The 23174-nt window shown below is 52.2% G+C and overlaps 1 protein-coding gene across 1 annotated transcript in view; it reads right to left on the bottom strand.

Annotated features, from left to right (window-relative positions):
• Positions 1–3834: 3834 nt before the first annotated feature.
• The window catches only part of LOC116938180 (uncharacterized), a 39301-nt gene continuing 19961 nt past the window's right edge, over positions 3835–23174 (bottom strand). The window contains exons 5-6 of the mRNA XM_076058945.1: positions 14563–14756; positions 3835–4318 (exon numbers count right to left, since the gene is read on the bottom strand). The gene's annotated coding sequence lies outside the window, so the exon portion shown is untranslated. The remainder of the gene's footprint in view (positions 4319–14562; positions 14757–23174) is intronic.

The following is a 23174-nucleotide window of genomic DNA, read 5'->3' as shown; positions in this document are numbered from 1 at the left end:
TACACTACACTACTATACACTTACACTATACACTACACTACACTATACACTACACTACTATACATTCAAACTATAAATGTGGATTCACTCTTCAACACACCGGTGGGCTAAAGTAGTGAATTATTTGTCTTTTGTCAACGTGACATTTTTTTGCTGATTGGCCGTGTCGGGTGGTGGAGGGACATTTATAAATAAACGCGATCTAACCCAAAAACCTTTATTATGAACTATACACTACACTATACACTACACTATACACTACTATACACTACACTACACACTACACTATACACTACACTATACACTACACTATACACTACTACACTACACTATACACTACCCTACTATACACTACACTATACACTTCTATACACTACACTACACACTACACTATACACTTCTATACACTACACTATACACTACACTATACACTACTATACACTACACTATACACTACACTATACACTACACTATACACTACACACTATACACTACACTATACACTACACTATACACTACACTATACACTACTATACATTGCACTATACACTACACTATACACTACACTATATACTATACACTACACTATACACTACACTATACACTACACTATATACTATACACTACACTATACACTACACTATACACTACACTATACACTACACTACACTATACACTACACTACACACTACACTACACACTATACACTACACTATACACTACACTATACACTACTATACACTACACTATACACTACACTATACACAACACTACTATACACTACACTATACACTACTATACACTACACTATATACTACACTATACACTACTATACACTACACTATACACTACTATACACTACACTATACACTACACTATACTATACACTACACTATTATACACTACACTATACACTACTATACACTATACACTATTATACACTACACTATACACTACTATACACTACACTATACACTAATTTACACTACACTATACACTACTATACACTACACACTATTATACACTACACTATACACTACTATACACTACACATTATTATACACTAATATACACTACATTACTATACACTATTATACACTACACACTACTATACACTACACACTATTATACACTAATATACATTACATTACTATACACTATACACTATTATACACTACACACTATTATACACTACACACTACTATACACTACACACTACTATACACCACTATACACGACTATCTTACCTATGTCATTTTTTGTCTGTGTGTGTGTGTGTGCGCGCGCTTGCGAGGGATCTGGCTCTCAAACGGTGGGGTTCACGTTGAAAAAAAAATATCCGAGTACCGCTCCGTAAGCCCCAGTATTGTTGTAGCGCGGGCAGGGGGACAGTGGGGTGGGAAGGGTAGCGGGCCCAGCTCCCAGCCTGGCAAGGTGCCACCTCGTCCGGCTGGACAATCCAGGCGAGGCCGGGGGCTCAGCACGGGACTAGGCCTCACCACGCCAATGTTAAGTAATTTTTTTCTCGCTCCTTTCGCTACAGTTACTACTGTAGAGTCCGTATATATTTATATTAATGCGCTTAAGATAGTATTATTATTGTTGTTGCAGCGCGGGTGGGGGGATGATGGTGGGGGGGGGGGGGGGGGTAGCGGGCCCAGCTCCCAGCCTGGCAAGGTGCCACCTCATCCAGCTGGACAATCTAGGCGAGACCGGGGGCTCAGCACGGGACTAGGCCTCACCACGCCAATGTTAAGTAATTTTTTTCTCGCTCCTTTCGCTACAGTTACTACTGTAGAGTCCGTATATATTTATATTAATGCGCTTAAGATAGTATTATTATTGTTGTTGCAGCGCGGGCGGGGGGATGATGGTGGGGGGGGGGTAGCGGGCCCAGCTCCCAGCCTGGCAAGGTGCCACCTTGTCCGGCTGGACAATCCAGGCGAGGCCGGGGGCTCAGCACGGGACCAGGCCTCATCACGCCAATGTTAAGTAATTTTTTTCTCGCTCCTTTCGCTACAGTTACTACTGTAGAGTCCGTATATATTTATATTAATGCGCTTAAGATAGTATTATTATTGTTGTAGCGCGGGCGGGGGGATGGTGGGGGGGGGTAACGGGCCCAGCTCCCAGCCTGGCAAGGTGCCACCTCATCCAGCTGGACAATCTAGGCGAGACCGGGGGCTCAGCACGGGACTAGGCCTCACCACGCCAATGTTAAGTAATTTTTTTCTCGCTCCTTTCGCTACAGTGACTACTGTAGAGTCCATATATATTTATATTAATGCGCTTAAGATAGTATTATTATTATTGTTGTAGCGCGGGCGGGGGGATGATGGTGGGGGGGGCGGGGGGGCAGTGGGCCCAGCTCCCAGCCTGGCAAGTTGCCACCTCGCCCGGCTGGACAATCCAGGCGAGGCCGGGGGCTCTGCACGGGACTAGGCCTCACCACGACAATGTAAAGCGCTCGCCCCCTTGCTTCTCTCGCTAAAACTCACGCACATAGGCAGCTGACGTTTCTGAATTGAGTTGCATAATGTTGAAATATTAACGTGTGCTTTTTGTGAAGCTGTGCCAGTCCACTGGCGGTCTGTCCTGTGGTCTGTTGCCTGCTCATGAATTAAAGTCAGTGCACTGACGGTCGATTGTCTACACGGTAAACTTTGCTACTGGCCAGGGTGAGTGTATGCCAGTCTATAAGCTGTTGCCTGCTTCTTTACCTCGCTCAGTGTACCGCCAGTCTTTCACGTCCACTGTCGCCTGCTTTGTAAGCTGCTTACCGTGTTGCCAGCTTATGATGTCGACTGTAGCAAGGCTTAGGTCACTGAGTCAGCGTACTGCCAGTCTATAAACTAGACTGTAGCCTAGTTTATAGACATGTCTCTAAATCCGTTTGTCTCTCCATCTCTCCGTGTCTCTCTCCGTGTCTCTCTCTCCGTGTCTCTCCGTGACTCTCTCCATCTCTGCGTGTCTCTCTCTCCGTGTCTCTCTCTCTCCGTGTCTCTCTCTCCGTGTCTCTCCGTGTCTCTCCGTGTCTCTCTCCGTGTCCCTCTCTCCCTGTCTCTCCCTCTCTCCGTGTCTCCCTCTCTCCGTGTCTCTCTCTCTCCCTGTCTCTCTCTCCGTGTCTCTCTCTCTCCGTGTCTCTCTCTCCGTGTCTCTCTCTCCGTGTCTCTCTCTCTCTCTCTCTGTGTCTCCCTCTCTCTGCGTCTCCCTCTCTCCCTGTCTCTCTCTCCGTGCCTCCCTCTCTCCCTGTCTTTCTCCGTGTCTCTCTCTCTCTCCGTGTCTCTCTCCGTGTCTCTCTCCGTGTCTCTCTCTCCGTATCTCTCTCTCCGTATCTCTCTCTCCCTGTCTCTCTCTCTCTCTGTGTCTCTCTCTCTCTCTCTCCCTGTCTCTCCCTCTCCCTGTCTCTCTCTCCCTGTCTCTCTCTCCCTCTCTCCCTCTCTCCGTGTCTCCCTTTCTCCCTCTCTCCCTGTCTCTCTCTCTCTGTGTCTCTCTCTCTCTCCGTGTCTCCCTCTCTCCCTGTCTCTCTCTCTGTGTCTCCCTCTCTCTGCGTCTCCCTCTCTCCCTGTCTCTCTCTGTGTCTCTCTCTCAGTGTCTCTCTCCCTCTCTCTCCCTGTCTCTCTCTCCGTGCCTCCCTCTCTGCGTGTCTTTCTCTCAGTGTCTCTCTCTCCGTATCTCTCTCTCTCCGTGTCTCTCTCTCCCTGTCTCTCTCTCTCTCTGTCTCTCTCTCTCTCTGCATCTCGCTTTCTCCCTGTCTCTTTCTCAGTCTCTCTCTTCCTGTCTCTCTCTCCCTCTCTCCCTGTCTCTCCCTGTCTCTCTCTATCCCCTCTCTCCGTGTCTTTCTCTCAGTGTCTCTCTCTCCGTATCTCTCTCTCTCCCTGTCTCTCTCTCTCTGTCTCTCTCTCTCTCTCTGCATCTCGCTTTCTCCCTGTCTCTTTCTCAGTCTCTCTCTTCCTGTATCTCTCTCCCTCTCTCCCTGTCTCTCCCTGTCTCTCTCTCCCTCTCTCCGTGTCTCTCTCCCTCTCTCCCTCTCTCCGTGTCTCTCTCTCTCTCTCCCCTCGCTCTCCGTGTCCCTCTCCCGCGCCAGCGTACCGCGTCCGCCTGGCGCCTGAGCGTCCGCGCCAGCGCCCCCAGCGTGGCGGTGGCCAGCCCCTGGCACCGGCGTGCCAGCTGACGCCGCAGCTCCTCCACGCCCACCCACAGCGGCCCAACCACGATGGCCGGCGGCAGCGACGCCTCCACCCGACGGAGCTCCGCGCGCAGGCGACGGAGCTCCGCGCGCACCGACTCCACGTCGCTCGCCTCCGACACGTGCTCCCTGCGCGGGGGGAGTGGGACATGCGTTGGTCATGCGTGTGACATGCGTTGGTCATGCGTGTGACATGCGTGGGACATGCGTGGGACATGCGAGGGACATGCGTGGGACACGCGTGGTTGTACGTGAAGGACACGAGACGAAGGGGGAGCTATGGGGTACACACACACACACGCATGCACACGCACGAATAAAAAGGCAAAGATCCCCCGTGTAGCCTTAACAGACTGTTGGGGCAAGGTGCCGTTAGCGAGCGGCGCCGGTGAGGGCTACCGGCACCGTGGCACACGAGGGGGGTGGGTGGGTGGCGAGCACCACGCCCGGCCGCCTTTGTCTCCCCAGTGGCGATGTTTACACATCGCACCAGGTGCTCATTTGAGGCTGAGTCGACCTAGGGGAGGCCCCGGACCGGTTCAGATAATCGTCACTGGTGTTGGCCGTGAGGGGGAACTGAACTCGGGATGCCGGGTTCGAAGCGCGGCGTAGCGCTAACCGCTACACTCCCGATAGTGACACACACACAGACACAGACACATAGACACACAGTGACACACACACACAGTGACACATACACACAGTGACACACACACACAGTGACACACACACACAGTGACACACACACACAGTGACACATAGACACAGAGTGACACATAGACACACACACACAGACACACACATACACAGACACACACAGACACACACACACAGACACACACACACAGACACACACACACACAGACACATAGACACACACACAGACACACACAGTGACACACACACAGACACACACACACACATAGACACAGACACACACACACAGACACACACAGTGACACACACACACAGTGACACACACACACACACACAGACACACACACACACACACAGACACATAGACACACACACACACAGACACACACAGACACACACACATAGACACACACACAGACACACACACACACAGACACACACAGTGACACACACACACAGTGACACACACACACACAGTGACAGACACACACAGACACACACACAAACATAGACACACACACACAGACACACACACACAGACACACACTCACACACACAGACAACAATAACCGCCATTCGCCACTAAGTGGCGGTGACGTCACCACGACGCTTGTGCCAGGCTATGTGCACCTTGAGGCCACGTGAAGTGTCCAACGCCCGCTGGCAGGAGGTCACGGGGCAGACCCAGGTGCCACGGGTCGACTGACTGAGATGACTGGCTGATGCACCACCTGTGCCCCCTACTGTGCCAACCTGCTGTGCTTTAGCCAACCGGCGCTCCGCTCGTTGTTCTGAGCGTCGCTCCTCCGCCCTCCGTTGTTGCTGGAGGGCGACTACCTCAAACTGCCCAGTAGCAGCGTCCTTCACGAGCCTCCTCCACAGAGGCCGATCTTGACACCGCTGGTACCAGTCATCGGCAAGTCCACTCAGCTCCACGTCCTCCTGTACCACATCACTCCATCTCTTCTCTAGCCCGTGCCGCGCCCGCTTAGCCCCCTTAGCCCCCTCAAGTCGACTGACTGAGATGACTGGCTGATGCACCACCTGTGCCCCCTACTGTGCCAACCTGCTGTGCTTTAGCCACCCGGCGCTCCGCTCGTTGTTCTGAGCGTCGCTCCTCCGCCCTCCGTTGTTGCTGGAGGGCGACTACCTCAAAGTGCCCAGTAGCAGCGTCCTTCACGAGCCTCCTCCACAGAGGCCGATCTTGACACCGCTGGTACCAGTCATCGGCAAGTCCACTCAGCTCCACGTCCTCCTGTACCACATTACTCCATCTCTTCTCTAGCCCGTGCCGCGCCCGCTTAGCCCCCTCAATCCGGCCGAACAAAAGCTGTTTCGGCATGCGGTGGCTGGGCATGCGGGCTACATGACCCAGCCAACGCAGCCTTGCCCGCCGGAGGAGCTCACCGATGGGACCTTGCCCAGATCTTTCAAGGATTTGTGAGCTCCTCACACAATCCAGTCTGGTTAAACCCAGGATGGATCGTAGGCAGGCCAGCCTAAATGTTTCTAACCGGCGAAGATGTTCCATTAGGGGGGTCCACGTTTCGCAAGTGTAGAGAATTGAGGGAATGACCGTGGCCAAGAAGACCTGAAGCTTAGTGCGGAGCGACAGACCAGGTAGCTTCCACACAGCGTTACGCAACCGATGAAAAGATATTACCGCTCGACTGATTCGGAGTGAGACCTCTGCTGTTAAACTGGAGCCAGTCATAAGCACACTGCCCAGGTATGGCAAACTCTCCACTCTCTCCACAACTGCCCCATCACCGATTGGGAGTTGTGGGGGTGGAGTGTCCGATGGTACAAAATACCCAGGCAGGTGCTTAGTTTTGGTGGGGCTGATGGTAAGGCCCCACCTCTTAGTGGCACGCTCCAGTCTCAGCAGCAGCGTCTCCAACTCCTCCTCTGACTGAGCAGCTATTACCAAATCATCAGCATACATAACGTGGTTGAGCAATAGGGAGCCATCCCTTGACCGCACCCGGGCATCGATCAGCCTCCCATTATATCTGTACCATATGGAGATTCCCCCGGTACAGCTATTGAAGGCTTCACGAACTACGTGGTCAAAATAGATGTTAAATAATGTGGGAGCCAGAGGACATCCCTGTCGCACCCCAAGGTGTACAGGGAATGGCTCTGACTCCCGGCCACGTAGTTTTACCCGGGCCCGCTCACCATCATGAAGGTCCTTAATGATCGTGAGCAGAGGGTCAGGTACTCCAAAAGCACGAAGAACGACCCAGAGCCCAGGCCTACTGATGGTATCATAGGCCTTGACCAGGTCAATAAAGCAGAGATGTAGGTCTTGTTGGAATTCCCTACACCTCTGCTGTAGCAGACGGACAGAAAATATGGCTTTTGTGCAGGACCGCCCTTTCCTGAAACCGCATTGGGGCTCCGCAAGCCTCTCCTCAGCGTGCCTGGCAAGGCGATGCTGAATAATCCTTGCCAGGACCTTTCCCGGCACACTGAGGAGTGAGATGCCCCTGTAGTTGTTACAGTCTGTGCGGTCCCCCTTCTTAAAAAGGGGGACCACCAGGGCATCCTTCCAATCCTGCGGAACCCGTCCAGTGGTCCAGACTGTTGTTATGATGTCATATAGGGCAGTCTGTGCACAAACGCCACCCTCCCTCAGCATTTCGCTTGGGAGATCATCTCTGCCCGCTGCCTTTCCTGGTCTCAGACTCCGGATCGCCTTCAATACTTCCTCAGCAGATGGCACCTCAGCCAGCCACTCACAGGGGGTGACTTCTTCCAATATTTGAGGCACCGCAGCCTCAGCAGGGTCATCCTCACTTTGTGCCACGATGTTTTCCTGGCTGAGGGATTTTCCCTCCCCCAGGACCTCACAGAAATGCTCAGCAAATCACACACTAGTACACACACACACTAGTACACACACACTAGGACACACACACACACACTAGTACACACACACTAGTACACTCACACTAGTACACACACTAGTACACTAGTACACACTAGTACACACACACACACTAGTACACACACTAGTACACACACACACACACTAGTACACACACACTAGTACACACTCACACACACTAGTACACACACACTAGTATACACACACTAGTACACACACACTAGTCCACACACACACTAGTACACACACACACACTAGTACACTAGTACACACACACTAGTACACACACACTAGTACACACTCACACACACTAGTACACACACACTAGTATACACACACTAGTACACACACACTAGTACACACACACACTAGTACACACACACACACTAGTACACTAGTACACACACACTAGTACACACACACTAGTACACACTCACACACACTAGTACACACACACTAGTATACACACACTAGTACACACACACTAGTACACACACACACTAGTATACACACACACAATAGTACACTAGTACACACACACTAATACACACACACTAGTGTACACACACACACACTAGCACACACACACACACACACTAGTACACACACACTAGTACACACACACTAGTACACACACACACACTAGTACACACACACACACACTAGTACACACACACTAGTACAACAACAACAACAACAACCGCCATTCGCCACTAAGTGGCGGTGACGTCACCACGACGCTTGTGCCAGGCTATGTGCACCCTGAGGCCACGTGAAGTGTCGAACGCCCGCTGGCAGGAGGTCACGGGGCAGACCCAGGTGCCACGGGTCGACTGACTGAGATGACTGGCTGATGCACCACCTGTGCCCCCTACTGTGCCAACCTGCTGTGCTTTAGCCACCCGGCGCTCCGCTCGCTGTTGTGAGCGTCGCTCCTCCGCCCTCCGTTGTTGTTGGAGGGCGACTGCCTCCAACTGCCCAGTAGCATCCTTCACGAGCCTCCTCCACAGAGGCCGATCTTGACACCGCTGGTACCAGTCATCGGCAAGTCCACTCAGCTCCACGTCCTCCTGTACCACATCACTCCATCTCTTCTCTAGCCCGTGCCGCGCCCGCTTAGCCCCCTCAATCCGGCCAAACAAAAGCTGTTTCGGCATGCGGTGGCTGGGCATGCGGGCTACATGACCCAGCCATCGCAGCCTTGCCTGCCGGAGGAGCTCACCGATGGGACCCTGCCCAGATCTTTCAAGGATTTGTGAGCTCCTCACACAATCCAGTCTGGTTAAACCCAGGATGGATCGTAGGCAGGCCAGCCTAAATGTTTCTAACCGGCGAAGATGTTCCATTAGGGGGGTCCACGTTTCGCAAGCATAGAGAAGGGAGGGAATGACCGTGGCCGAGAAGACCTGAAGCTTAGTGCGGAGCGACAGACCAGGTAGCTTCCACACAGCGTTACGCAACCGATGAAAAGATATTGCCGCTCGACTGATTCGGAGTGAGACCTCTGCTGTTAAACTGGAGCCAGTCATAAGCACACTGCCCAGGTATGGGAAACTCTCCACTCTCTCCACAACTGCCCCATCACTGATTGGGAGTTGTGGTGGTGGAGTGTCCGATGGTACAAAATACCCAGGCAGGTGCTTAGTTTTGGTGGGGCTGATGGTAAGGCCCCACCTCTTAGTGGCATGCTCCAGTCTCAGCAGCAGCGTCTCCAACTCCTCCTCTGACTGAGCAGCTATTACCAAGTCATCAGCATACATAACGTGGTTGAGCAATAGGGAGCCATCCCTTGACCGCACCCGGGCATCGATTAGCCTCCCATTATATCTGTACCATATGGAGATTCCCCCGGTACAGCTATTGAAGGCTTCACGAACTACGTGGTCAAAATAGATGTTAAATAATGTGGGAGCCAAAGGACATCCCTGTCGCACCCCAAGGTGTACAGGGAATGGCTCTGACTCCCGGCCACGTAGTTTTACCCGGGCCCGCTCACCATCATGAAGGTCCTTAATGATCGTGAGCAGAGGGTCAGGTACTCCAAAAGCACGAAGAACGACCCAGAGCCCAGGCCTACTGATGGTATCATAGGCCTTGACCAGGTCAATAAAGCAGAGATGTAGGTCTTGTTGGAATTCCCTACACCTCTGCTGTAGCAGACGGACAGAAAATATGGCATCTGTGCAGGACCGCCCTTTCCTGAAACCGCATTGGGGCTCCGCAAGCCTCTCCTCAGCGTGCCTGGCAAGGCGATGCTGAATAATCCTTGCCAGGACCTTTCCCGGCACACTGAGGAGTGAGATGCCCCTGTAGTTGTTACAGTCTGTGCGGTCCCCCTTCTTAAAAAGGGGGACCACCAGGGCATCCTTCCAATCCTGCGGAACCCGTCCAGTGATCCAGACTGTTGTTATGATGTCATATAGGGCAGTCTGTGCACAAACGCCACCCTCCCTCAGCATTTCGCTTGGGAGATCATCTCTGCCCGCTGCCTTTCCTGGTCTCAGACTCCGGATCGCCTTCAATACTTCCTCAGCAGATGGCACCTCAGCCAGCCACTCACAGGGGGTGACTTCATCCAATATTTGAGGCACCGCAGCCTCAGCAGGGTCATCCTCACTTTGTGCCGCGATGTTTTCCTGGCTGAGGGATTTTCCCTCCCCCAGGACCTCACAGAAATGCTCAGCAAATCTGCGAACCTGTTCCTGGGGGTCGGAAATTGGATCACCGTTTTTTCCCCTAATGATGGTAATAGGTGTGGCGCTGCAGGTTACTTTTTTGATGGAGTTAAATAGAGATTTGTGATCACGGGCCACTGAGGCAGACTCCATCTCCTCAGCAACCCGCGACCACCACCCATCCTTGCAGCGCCTCACGGCTCTCCGAACCTCCGAGCGAAGGCTGCGGTAAGCCTCCTCATTCTCTGACGTGGGATTCTGTAGCCGATGACAGTGGGCCTGTCGCTTTTTCTCAACCATCCTGAACAACTCCTCTGTCATCCAGGGTGTCTGGGGAGGTCTGGACCGCGTACCCAAAGCAGCCATTGCAGCTGCATGAGTCACAGTCCTAAACCTCGCCCATTTACCCTCGACATCAGGAGGAGTCGGGGACGATGCCAATCCCAGCCGCAAGCGATGATGAAATTCTCGCTTGCAACTTTCATCAGATAACTGAGACCAGGCCACTTTAGGTTGGAATGGGGTCCTGGGTGTACACCCACCACCGGAGTGGAAGAATGGCAGGCGCATCTTACAGATGACTAGTCGATGGTCAGAGGGCAGATCAGCTCCACGGTAGGTCCTGGTGTCAAGGACATGGGCTCGCATTCGCTGGTCCGTCACTATGTAGTCCAGCAGATGTTCTTGCTTGGACCCGGCATGCATCCATGATGTTGTGTGGATGCGCCGATGCCGGAACAGCGTGTTGGTAATTACAAGCCCATGGGCTGCACAAAAATCTAGCAGCCTCCTACCGTTGTTATTGAGCTGATCTGGCCCATGCCCTCCAATCACTCCAGACCAGGTGCCAGTATCATGACCAACTCGGGCATTGAAGTCACCCAACATGATGACTCTATCCCGAGGGGCCACTTTAGCCAGCACCTGTGACAGGAGGTCATAGAAGGCATCTGACTCATCGGCTTTGCCTGCATCCCTCCACGGATGTTCATCTTCGGTGGGGGCATAAGTAACCACGACCACCATTCCTCGCCTCCGGTTGATGGGAAGGCGAGCCCAAAGTAGCCTGGGGCTTACAGCTTCCCACACCTCACCGCCACGCTCCCACGCCCCCTTCATTCTTTTGTTCAAAAGAAGACCCACACCCTGTTGTTTGGCAGTCTGCTGCCCCGAGTAGAGGACTGTCCACCCCTCATGGTGGCAGGAGCCAGAGCCGGTCCACCGGACCTCCTGAATGCCGCATAGATCCAGGCGGTACCGGTCCAGCTCCCGACAGAGGAGTGGCAGCCTCTCCTCTGCAGTGAGCGTTCGAACATTCCACGTGGCCAACCGTAGTGGCTTTTCGTTGTTTCTGGAGTAGCCCCGAGGGTAGGTATTCAATCTCCTGGCTCCGCCAATTGGGGTTTGGCCAGGAGACGTCATAGACGCCTGGCCCCCCGGGGCCTCCGGCACAAGCTTAGTTGTTACATATTTCATTCGTAGTTTCGTGGTAATTAATTGAAGGTGGAGGGGTTACCAGCCCCTCGCACCCGTCCAGAGCCCCCGTTTAGCCCCTGTGGTGGACACATATGCCATGAGCGGAGGAGCCAATCAAAATTGGATCTCCCCCCACAGCGCTGTCCACGACAGAGTTGCCCGTCCGGCACCGCGAGGAGGTAGGGGGTTGTTTTGCCACACTAGTACACACACTAGTACACACACACACTAGTACACACACACACTAGTACACACACACACACTAGTACACACACACTAGTACACACACACTAGTACACACACACACTAGTACACACACACACACTAGTACACACACACTAGTACACACACACTAGTACACACACTAGTACATACACACACTAGTACACTCACACACTAGTACACACTAGTAAACACACTAGTGCACACACACACACACTAGTACACACACTAGTACACAAACACTAGTACACACACACACACTAGTACACACACACACTAGCACACACACACTAGTAAACACACGTACACACACTCACACACTAGTACACACACACTAGTACACACACACTAGTGTACACACTAGTACACACACACTAGTACACACACACACTAGTACACACACTAGCACACTCACACACTAGTACACACACACACACACTAGTACACACACACACTAGCACACACACACTAGTAAACACACGTACACACACTCACACACTAGTACACACACACACTAGTACACACACACTAGTACACACTAGTACACACACTAGTACACACACTAGTACACACTAGTACACACACACTAGTAAACACACACACACACTAGTACACACACACTAGTAAACACACACACACACTAGTACACACACTAGTACACACACACACACACTAGTACACACACACACTAGTACACACTAGTACACACACTAGTACACACTCACACACTAGTACACACACACTAGTGTACACACTAGTACACACACACACACTAGCACACTAGTACACACACACACACTAGTACACACACACTAGTACACACACACACACACACTAGTACACACACACACACACTAGTACACACACACACACACTAGTACACACACACACACACTAGTACACACACACACACACTAGTACACACACACACACTAGCACACACACACACACTAGTACACACACACACACTAGTACACACACACACTAGTACACTCACACACACTAGTACACACACTAGTACACACACACACACTAGTCCACACACACTAGTACACACACACACACTAGTACACACACTAGTACACACACACACACTAGTACACACACACACACTAGTACACACACACACACACTAGTACACACACACACACTAGTACACACACACACACACACTAGTACACACACACACACTAGTACACACACACACACACACTAGTACACACACTAGCACACACACACACACTAGTACACACACACACACTAGTACACACACACACTAGTACACTCACACACACTAGTACACACACACTAGTACACACACACACACTAGTCCACACACACTAGTACACACACACACACACTAGTACACACACACTAGTACACACACACACACTAGTACACACACACACACTAGTACACACACACACTAGTACACACACACACACACTAGTACACACACACACTAGTACACACACACACTAGTACACACACACTAGTACACACACACACACACTAGTACACACACACTAGTACACTAGTACACACACACTAGTACACACACACACACACACTAGTACACACACACACACACTAGTACACACACACACACACTAGTACACACACACACACTAGTACACACACTAGTACACACACTAGTACACACACACACACTAGTACACACACACACACACACTAGTACACACACACACACACTAGTACACACTAGTACACACACACTAGTACACACACACACACACACTAGTACACACACACTAGTACACACACACACACTAGTACACACACACACACACTAGTACACACACACACACTAGTACACACACACTAGTACACACACACACACACTAGTACACACACACACACTAGTACACACACACTAGTACACACACACACACTAGTACACACACACTAGTACACACACACACACACACTAGTACACACACACACACACACTAGTACACACACACACACTAGTACACACACACACACTAGTACACACACACTAGTACACACACACACACTAGTACACACACACTAGTGTACACACACACTAGTACACACACACTAGTACACACACACACACTAGTACACACACACTAGTACACACACACACACTAGTACACACACACTAGTACACACACACTAGTACACACTCACACACTAGTACACACACACACACTAGTACACACACACTAGTACACACACACTAGTACACACACACACACTAGCACACACACACACTAGTACACACACACACACACTAATACACACACACACACACACTAGTACACACACACACACTAGTACACACACACACACTAGTACACACACTAGTACACACACACACACTAGTACACACACACACACTAGTACACACACTAGTACACACACACTAGTGTACACACACACACTAGTACACACACACCGCCCACCTGGCGTGCTGCTCCGGGTCGGCGTTGTACAGGTGCAGGAGTGGCCGTAGAGAGTCTGCGTAGGCTCGCGCTGGCTCCAGCGCCCTGCGCACGCACGCAGCCAGCGACGAGCGCAGCTCCTCCACAGCGGGCTCGTGGAGACACACGGACTGGAGTAGCGGAGTGCCACTGAAGAACATGCCCTGGAGCACCAGCTGGGTAGACACACACAGAGAGACACACACACATGGTGAGACACACACAGAGAGACACACACACACAGAGAGACTCACACACACACAGACACACAGAGAGACACACACACAGAGAGAGTCACACACACACACAGAGACTCACACACACACAGACACACGGACTCGAGCAGCGGAGTGCCACTGAAGAACATGCCCTGGAGCACCAGCTGGGTAGACACACACACAGAGAGACACACACACACAGAGAGAGACACACACAGAGAGAGACACACGGTGAGACACACACACACACAGAGACACACACACACACAGAGAGAGACACACACACACAGAGAGACACACACACACTGACACACACAGAGACACACGGTGAGACACACACAGAGAGACTCACACACACACAGACACACACACACACACAGAGAGACACACAGAGAGACACACGGTGAGACACACACAGAGAGACACACACACACAGAGACTCACACACACAGACACACGGTGAGACACACACACAGAGAGACGGTGAGACACACACAGAGACTCACACACACAGAGAGAGACACACACACACACAGAGAGACACACAGAGAGACACACGGTGAGACACACACAGAGAGAGACACACACACAGAGAGAGACACACACACACACAGAGAGACACACAGAGAGACACACGGTGAGACACACACAGAGAGAGACACACACAGAGAGAGAGACACACACACACAGACACACGGTGAGACACACACAGAGACGGTGAGACACACACAGAGACTCACACACACAGAGACACACACAGAGAGACACACACACAGACACACGGTGAGACACACACAGAGACGGTGAGACACACACAGAGACTCACACACACAGACACACACACACAGACACACACACACAGAGACTCACACACACACAGACACACGGACTGGAGCAGCCGAGTGCCACTGAAGAACATGTCCTGGAGCACCAGCTGGGTAGACACACACACAGAGAGACACACACACACAGAGACACACGGTGAGACACACACAGAGACGGTGAGACACACACAGAGACGGTGAGACACACACAGAGAGAGAGACACACACACACAGAGACGGTGAGACACACACAGAGACACACACACACAGAGACGGTGAGACACACACAGAGACTCACACACACACGGTGAGACACACACACAGAGAGAGACACACGGTGAGACACACACGCAGAGACGGTGAGACACACACAGAGACTCACACACACACGGTGAGACACACACAGAGACTCACACACACACACAGAGAGACACACACACAGAGACTCACACACACAGAGAGACACACAGACACAGACACACGGTGAGACACACACAGAGACTCACACACACAGAGAGAGACATGCACACACACAGACACACGGTGAGACACACACAGAGACACACACACACACAGAGACACACACACAGACACATGGTGAGACACACACAGAGACTCACACACACAGAGGAACACACAACAACAACCGCCATTCGCCACTAAGTGGCGGTGACGTCACCACGACGCTTGTGCCAGGCTATGTGCACCTTGAGGCCACGTGAAGTGTCGAACGCCCGCTGGCAGGAGGTCACGGGGCAGACCCAGGTGCCACGGGTCGACTGACTGAGATGACTGGCTGATGCACCACCTGTGCCCCCTACTGTGCCAACCTGCTGTGCTTTAGCCACCCGGCGCTCCGCTCGTTGTTGTGAGCGTCGCTCCTCCGCCCTCCGTTGTTGTTGGAGGGCGACTGCCTCCAACTGCCCAGTAGCGTCCTTCACGAGCCTCCTCCACAGAGGCCGATCTTGACACCACTGGTACCGGTCATCGGCAAGTCCACTCAGCTCCACATCCTCCTGTACCACGTCACTCCATCTCTTCTCTAGCCCGTGCCGCGCCCGTTTAGCCCCCTCGATCCAGCCGAACAAAAGGTGTTTAGGCATGTGGTGGCTGGGCGTGCGGGCTACATGACCCAGCCAACGCAGCCTTGCCTGCAGGAGGAGCTCACCAATGGGACTTTGTTAAGATCTTTCAAGGATTTGCAGGCTCCTCAGAATCCAGCCTGATTAAACCCAGGATCGATCGTAGGCAGGCTAGCCTAAATGTTTCTAACCGGCGAAGATGTTCCATTAGGGGAGTCCACGTTTCACAAGCGTAGAGAAGGGAGGGAATGACTGTGGCCGAGAAGAACTGAAGCTTCGTGCGGAGCGACAGACCAGGTAGCTTCCACACAGCGTTACGCAACCGATGAAAAGATGTTGCCGCTCGACGGATTCTGAGTGAGACCTCTGCTGTTAAACTGGAGCCGGTCATAACCACACTGCCCAGATATGGGAAACTCTCCACTCTCTCCACAACTGCCCCATCACCAATTGGGGTGGAGTGTCCGATGGTACAAAATACCCAGGCAGGTGCTTAGTTGTGGTGGGGCTGATGGTAAGGCCTCACCTCTTAGTGGCAAGCTCCAGGTTTAGCAGCAGCGCCTCCAACTCCTCCTCTGAGTGACCAGCGATTACCAGATCATTGGCATACATAACGTGGTTGAGCAATAGGGAGCCATCCCTTGACCGCACCCGGGCATCGATTTGCCTCCCATTATATCTGTACCATATGGAGATTCCCCCGGTACAGCTATTGAAGGCTTCACGAACTACGTGGTCAAAATAGATGTTAAATAATGTGGGAGCCAGAGGACATCCCTGTCGCACCCCAAGGTATAAAGGGAATGGCTCTGACTCCCGGCCACGTAGTTTTACCCGGGCCCGCTCACCATCATGAAGGTCCTTAATGATCGTGAGCAGAGGGTCAGGGACTCCAAAAGCATGAAGAACAACCCAAAGCCCAGGCCTACTGATGGTATCATAGGCCTTGACCAGGTCAATAAAGCAAAGATGCAGGTCTTGTTGGAATTCCCTACACTTCTGCTGTAGCAGACGGACAGAAAATATGGCATCTGTGCAGGACCGCCCTTTCCTGAAACCGCATTGGGGCTCCGCAAGCCTCTCCTCAGCGTGCCTGGCAAGGCGATGTTGAATAATCCTTGCCAGGACCTTTCCCGGCACACTGTGGAGTGAGATGCCCCTGTAGTTGTTACAGTCTGTACGGTCCCCCTTCTTAAAGAGGGGGACCACCAGGGCATCCTTCCAGTCCAACAGAACTCGTCCAGTGGTCCAGACTGTTATTATGTCATATAGGGCAGTCTGTGCACAAACTCCACCCTCCCTCAGCATTTCGCTTGCGAGATCATCTCTGCCCGGTGTCATTGCTGGCCTCAGATTCTGGATCGCCTTCAGTGCTTCCTCAACAGATGGCACCTCAGCCAGCCACTCACAGGAGGTGACTTCTTCCAATATTTGAGGCACCTCGGCTTCGGCAGGGTCATCCCCACTTTGAGCCACGATGTTTTCCAGGCTGAGGGATTTCCCCTCCCCCAGGACCTCACAGAAATGCTCAGCAAATCTGCAAACCTGTTTCTGGGGGTTGGAGATTGGATCACCATTCTTTCCCCTAATGATGGTAATAGGTGTGGCGCTGCAGGTTACTTTTTTTTTAATTATATAGCGATTTGTGATCGTGAGCCATTGAGGCAGACTCTATCTCCTCAGCAACCCGCAACCACCACCCATCCTTGCAGTGCCTCGCGGCTCTCCGAACCTCTGAGCGAAGGCTGCGGTAAGTCTCCTCATTCTCTGACGTGGGATGCTGTAGCCAGTGAGAGTGGGCCTGTCGCTTTTTCTCAGCCAGCCTGAACACCTCCTCTGTCAGCCAGGCTCTCTGGGGAGGTCTGGACCGTATACCCAATGCTGCCATTGCAGCTGCATGAGCCACAGTCCTAAACCTCGCCCATTTCCCCTCGACATCAGGAGGAGTGGGGGACGATGCCAACCCCAACCGCAAGTGATGATGAAATTCTCGCTTGCAACTTTCATCAGCTAGCTGAGACCATGCCACTAAGGGTTTGAATGGGGTCCTGGGTGTACACCCACCACCGGAGTGGAAGAATGGCAGGTGCATCTTACAGATGACAAGTCGATGGTCAGTGGTCAGATCAGCTCCACGGTAGGTCCTGGTGTCAAGGACATGGGCCCGCATCCGCTGTTCCATCACTATGTAGTCCAGCAGATGTTCTTGCTTGGACCCGGAATGCATCCATGATATTGTGTGGATGCGCCGATGCCGGAACAGCGTGTTGGTAATTACAAGCCCATGGGCTGCACACAAATCTAGCAGCCTCCTACCATTGTTATTGAGCTGATCTGCCCATGCCCTCTAATCACTCCAGACCAGGTGCTAGCATCATGACCAACTCGGGCATTGAAGTCACCCAACAAGATGACTCTATCCCGAGGGGCCACTTAAGCCAGCACCTGTGACAGGAGGTCATAGAAGGCATCTGACTCATGGGCTTTGCCTGCATCCCTCCACGGATGTTCGTCTTCAGTGGGGGGCATAAGTAACCACGACCACCACTCCTCGCCTCTGGTTGATGGGAAGGCGAGCCCAAAGTAGCCTGGGGCTTACAGCTTCTCACACCTCACCGCCACGCTCCCACGCCCCCTTCATTATTTTGTTCAGAATAGCCACTCCCTGGTGTTTGGCAGTCTGCTGCCCCGAGTAGAGGACTGTCCACCCCTCACGGTGGCAGGAGCCAGAGCCGGTCCACCGGACCTCCTGAATACCACAGAGATGCAGGCGGTAGCGGTCCAGCTCCCGACAGAGGAGTGGCAGCCTCTCCTCCGCAGTGAGCGTTAGAACATTCCGCGTGGCCACACGAAGTGGCTTTTCGTTGTATCTGGAGGAGCCCCGAGGGTAAGGATTTAGTCTCCTGGCTCCGCAAAATGGGCTTTGGCCAGGAGACGTCATAGACGCCTGTCCCCCCGGGGCCTCCGGCACAAGCTTATTAATTACATTTTTCAGTCGTGGTTTAGTGGTAATTTATTGAAGGTGGAGGGGTTACCAGCCCCTCGCACCCATCCAGAGCCCCCATGTGGCCACTGTGGTGGTTACAAATGCCATGAGGGGAAAGGCCAGTCTAAATTGGCCCTCCCCCCACGCCACTGCCCACCACAGCGTTGCCACCCGGCACCACGAGGCGGTAGGGGGTTCTTTTTGCTGGACCACACACAGACAGACAAAGACAAAAATATTCCCCATATAGCCTTAACAGACTGTAGGGGCAAGTGCTGTTAGCGAGCACCTATGAAGGCCGGAATGGTACACGAGGGGATGGGTGGTCAGCACCACGCCCGACCGCCTTTGTCTCCCCAGTGGCGATATTTACACACCGCACCAGGTACTCATTTGAGGCAGAGTCGACCTAGGGGAGGCCCGGGACCAGTTCAGATAATTGTCATTGGTGTTGGCCGTGAGCGGGAATCGAACCCGGGTCGCCGGGTTCATAGCGCAGCGCGCTAACCGCTACACTACCGCTCCCCCTTCGCACAGACAAACACAGATACACAGACACACATACCCACACAGACAGACACACACAAACACACAGACAGACAGACACCTACACACACAGACACACACACACAGACACACAGACAGACAGACAGACACCTAGACACACAGACACACAGACAGACAGACACCTACACACACAGACACACACACAGACAAACATACAGAGATAGACACACACAGACAGACAGACACACACAGACACACAGACAGACACACACACACAGACAGACAGAGAGACACACATACACAGACATACACAAACACACACATACACAGACAGACACAAACACACACACACACACCCAGACAGACAGAGAGACACACATACACAGACAGACACAAACACACACAGACAGAAAGACACACACAGACAGAGAGACACACGTACACAGACAGAAACAGACAGACAGACACACACGCAGATACACAGACAGACAAACACCTACACACACAGACACATACACAGACACACACACCCAGACAGACACAAACACACACACACATAGAGACAGACACAAACACACACAGACAGAGAGACACACACACACATACACAGATAGACAGACAAACACACACAGACAGACAGAGAGACACACATACACAGAGATACACAAACACACACAGACACATACACACACATACCCAGACACACACAGACACACACACAGACAGACAGACACATACACAGACACATACCTACACACCCAGACAGACACAAACACACACAGACAGACAGACACAGACAGACACACACACACAGACATACACAGACACACACAGACAGACACAGACACAAACACAAACAGACAGACAGACAGACACAGACAAACACAAACACACACACCCAGACAGACACAAACACACACAGACAGACAGACACAGACAGACAGACAGACACACACAGACACACAGACAGACACAGACAGACACACACACAGACAGACACAGACAGACAGACACACACACAGACAGACACAGACAAACAGACACACACACAGACACACACAGACAGACAGACACATACACAGACACACACCTACACACACACACAGAGACACACATCCAGACAGACAGAGACACACACAGACACACACAGACACACACACAGAGACAAACACACATACACAGACACAAATACACAGACACATACACAGACACACACAGACACACACACACAGACACAAACACACACAAAAACACACACACACAAACACAGACACACACACACACACAGACACACACAGACAGACAGACAGACACACACAGACACACAGACAGACACACACCCAGACAGACAGAGAGACAAACATACACAGACAGACACAAACACACACAGACAGACAGACACACACAGACAGAGAGACACACGTACACAGACAGACACAGACAGACAGACACACACGCAGATACACAGACAGACAAACACCTACACACACAGACACATACACAGACACACATACCCAGACAGACACAAACACACACACACATAGAGACAGACACAAACACACACAGACAGAGAGACACACACACATACACAGACAGACAGACAAACACACACAGACAGACAGAGACACACACATACACAGAGATACACAAACACACACAGACACATACACACACATACCCAGACACACACACACAGAAAGACAGACACATACACAGACACATACCTACACACCCAGACAGACACAAACACACACAGACAGACAGACACAGACAGACACACACACACAGACATACACAGACACACACAGACAGACAGACACAGACAGACAGACAGACACACAGACAGACACAGACAAACAGACACACACACACAGACACACACACACAGACAGACAGATACATACACGGACACACACCTACACACACACAGAGACACAGCTTCTCACACCTCACCGCCACGCTCCCACGCCCCCTTCATTATTTTGTTCAGAATAGCCACTCCCTGGTGTTTGGCAGTCTGCTGCCCCGAGTAGAGGACTGTCCACCCCTCACGGTGGCAGGAGCCAGAGCCGGTCCACCGGACCTCCTGAATACCACAGAGATGCAGGCGGTAGCGGTCCAGCTCCCGACAGAGGAGTGGCAGCCTCTCCTCCGCAGTGAGCGTTAGAACATTCCGCGTGGCCACACGAAGTGGCTTTTCGTTGTATCTGGAGGAGCCCCGAGGGTAAGGATTTAGTCTCCTGGCTCCGCAAAATGGGCTTTGGCCAGGAGACGTCATAGACGCCTGTCCCCCCGGGGCCTCCGGCACAAGCTTATTAATTACATTTTTCAGTCGTGGTTTAGTGGTAATTTATTGAAGGTGGAGGGGTTACCAGCCCCTCGCACCCATCCAGAGCCCCCATGTGGCCACTGTGGTGGTTACAAATGCCATGAGGGGAAAGGCCAGTCTAAATTGGCCCTCCCCCCACGCCACTGCCCACCACAGCGTTGCCACCCGGCACCACGAGGCGGTAGGGGGTTCTTTTTGCTGGACCACACACAGACAGACAAAGACAAAAATATTCCCCATATAGCCTTAACAGACTGTAGGGGCAAGTGCTGTTAGCGAGCACCTATGAAGGCCGGAATGGTACACGAGGGGATGGGTGGTCAGCACCACGCCCGACCGCCTTTGTCTCCCCAGTGGCGATATTTACACACCGCACCAGGTACTCATTTGAGGCAGAGTCGACCTAGGGGAGGCCCGGGACCAGTTCAGATAATTGTCATTGGTGTTGGCCGTGAGCGGGAATCGAACCCGGGTCGCCGGGTTCATAGCGCAGCGCGCTAACCGCTACACTACCGCTCCCCCTTCGCACAGACAAACACAGATACACAGACACACATACCCACACAGACAGACACACACAAACACACAGACAGACAGACACCTACACACACAGACACACACACACAGACACACAGACAGACAGACAGA

This window comes from Petromyzon marinus (genome assembly GCF_048934315.1).
Source record: "Petromyzon marinus isolate PM22_M1 ecotype Great Lakes invasive population chromosome 80 unlocalized genomic scaffold, UKy_Petmar_22M1.pri1.0 chr80_unloc.4, whole genome shotgun sequence".
Classification (NCBI taxonomy): Eukaryota; Metazoa; Chordata; class Hyperoartia; order Petromyzontiformes; family Petromyzontidae; genus Petromyzon; species Petromyzon marinus.
The sequence above is the reverse complement of the archived record's forward strand: the minus strand, read 5'-3'. Positions and strand labels throughout refer to the sequence as shown.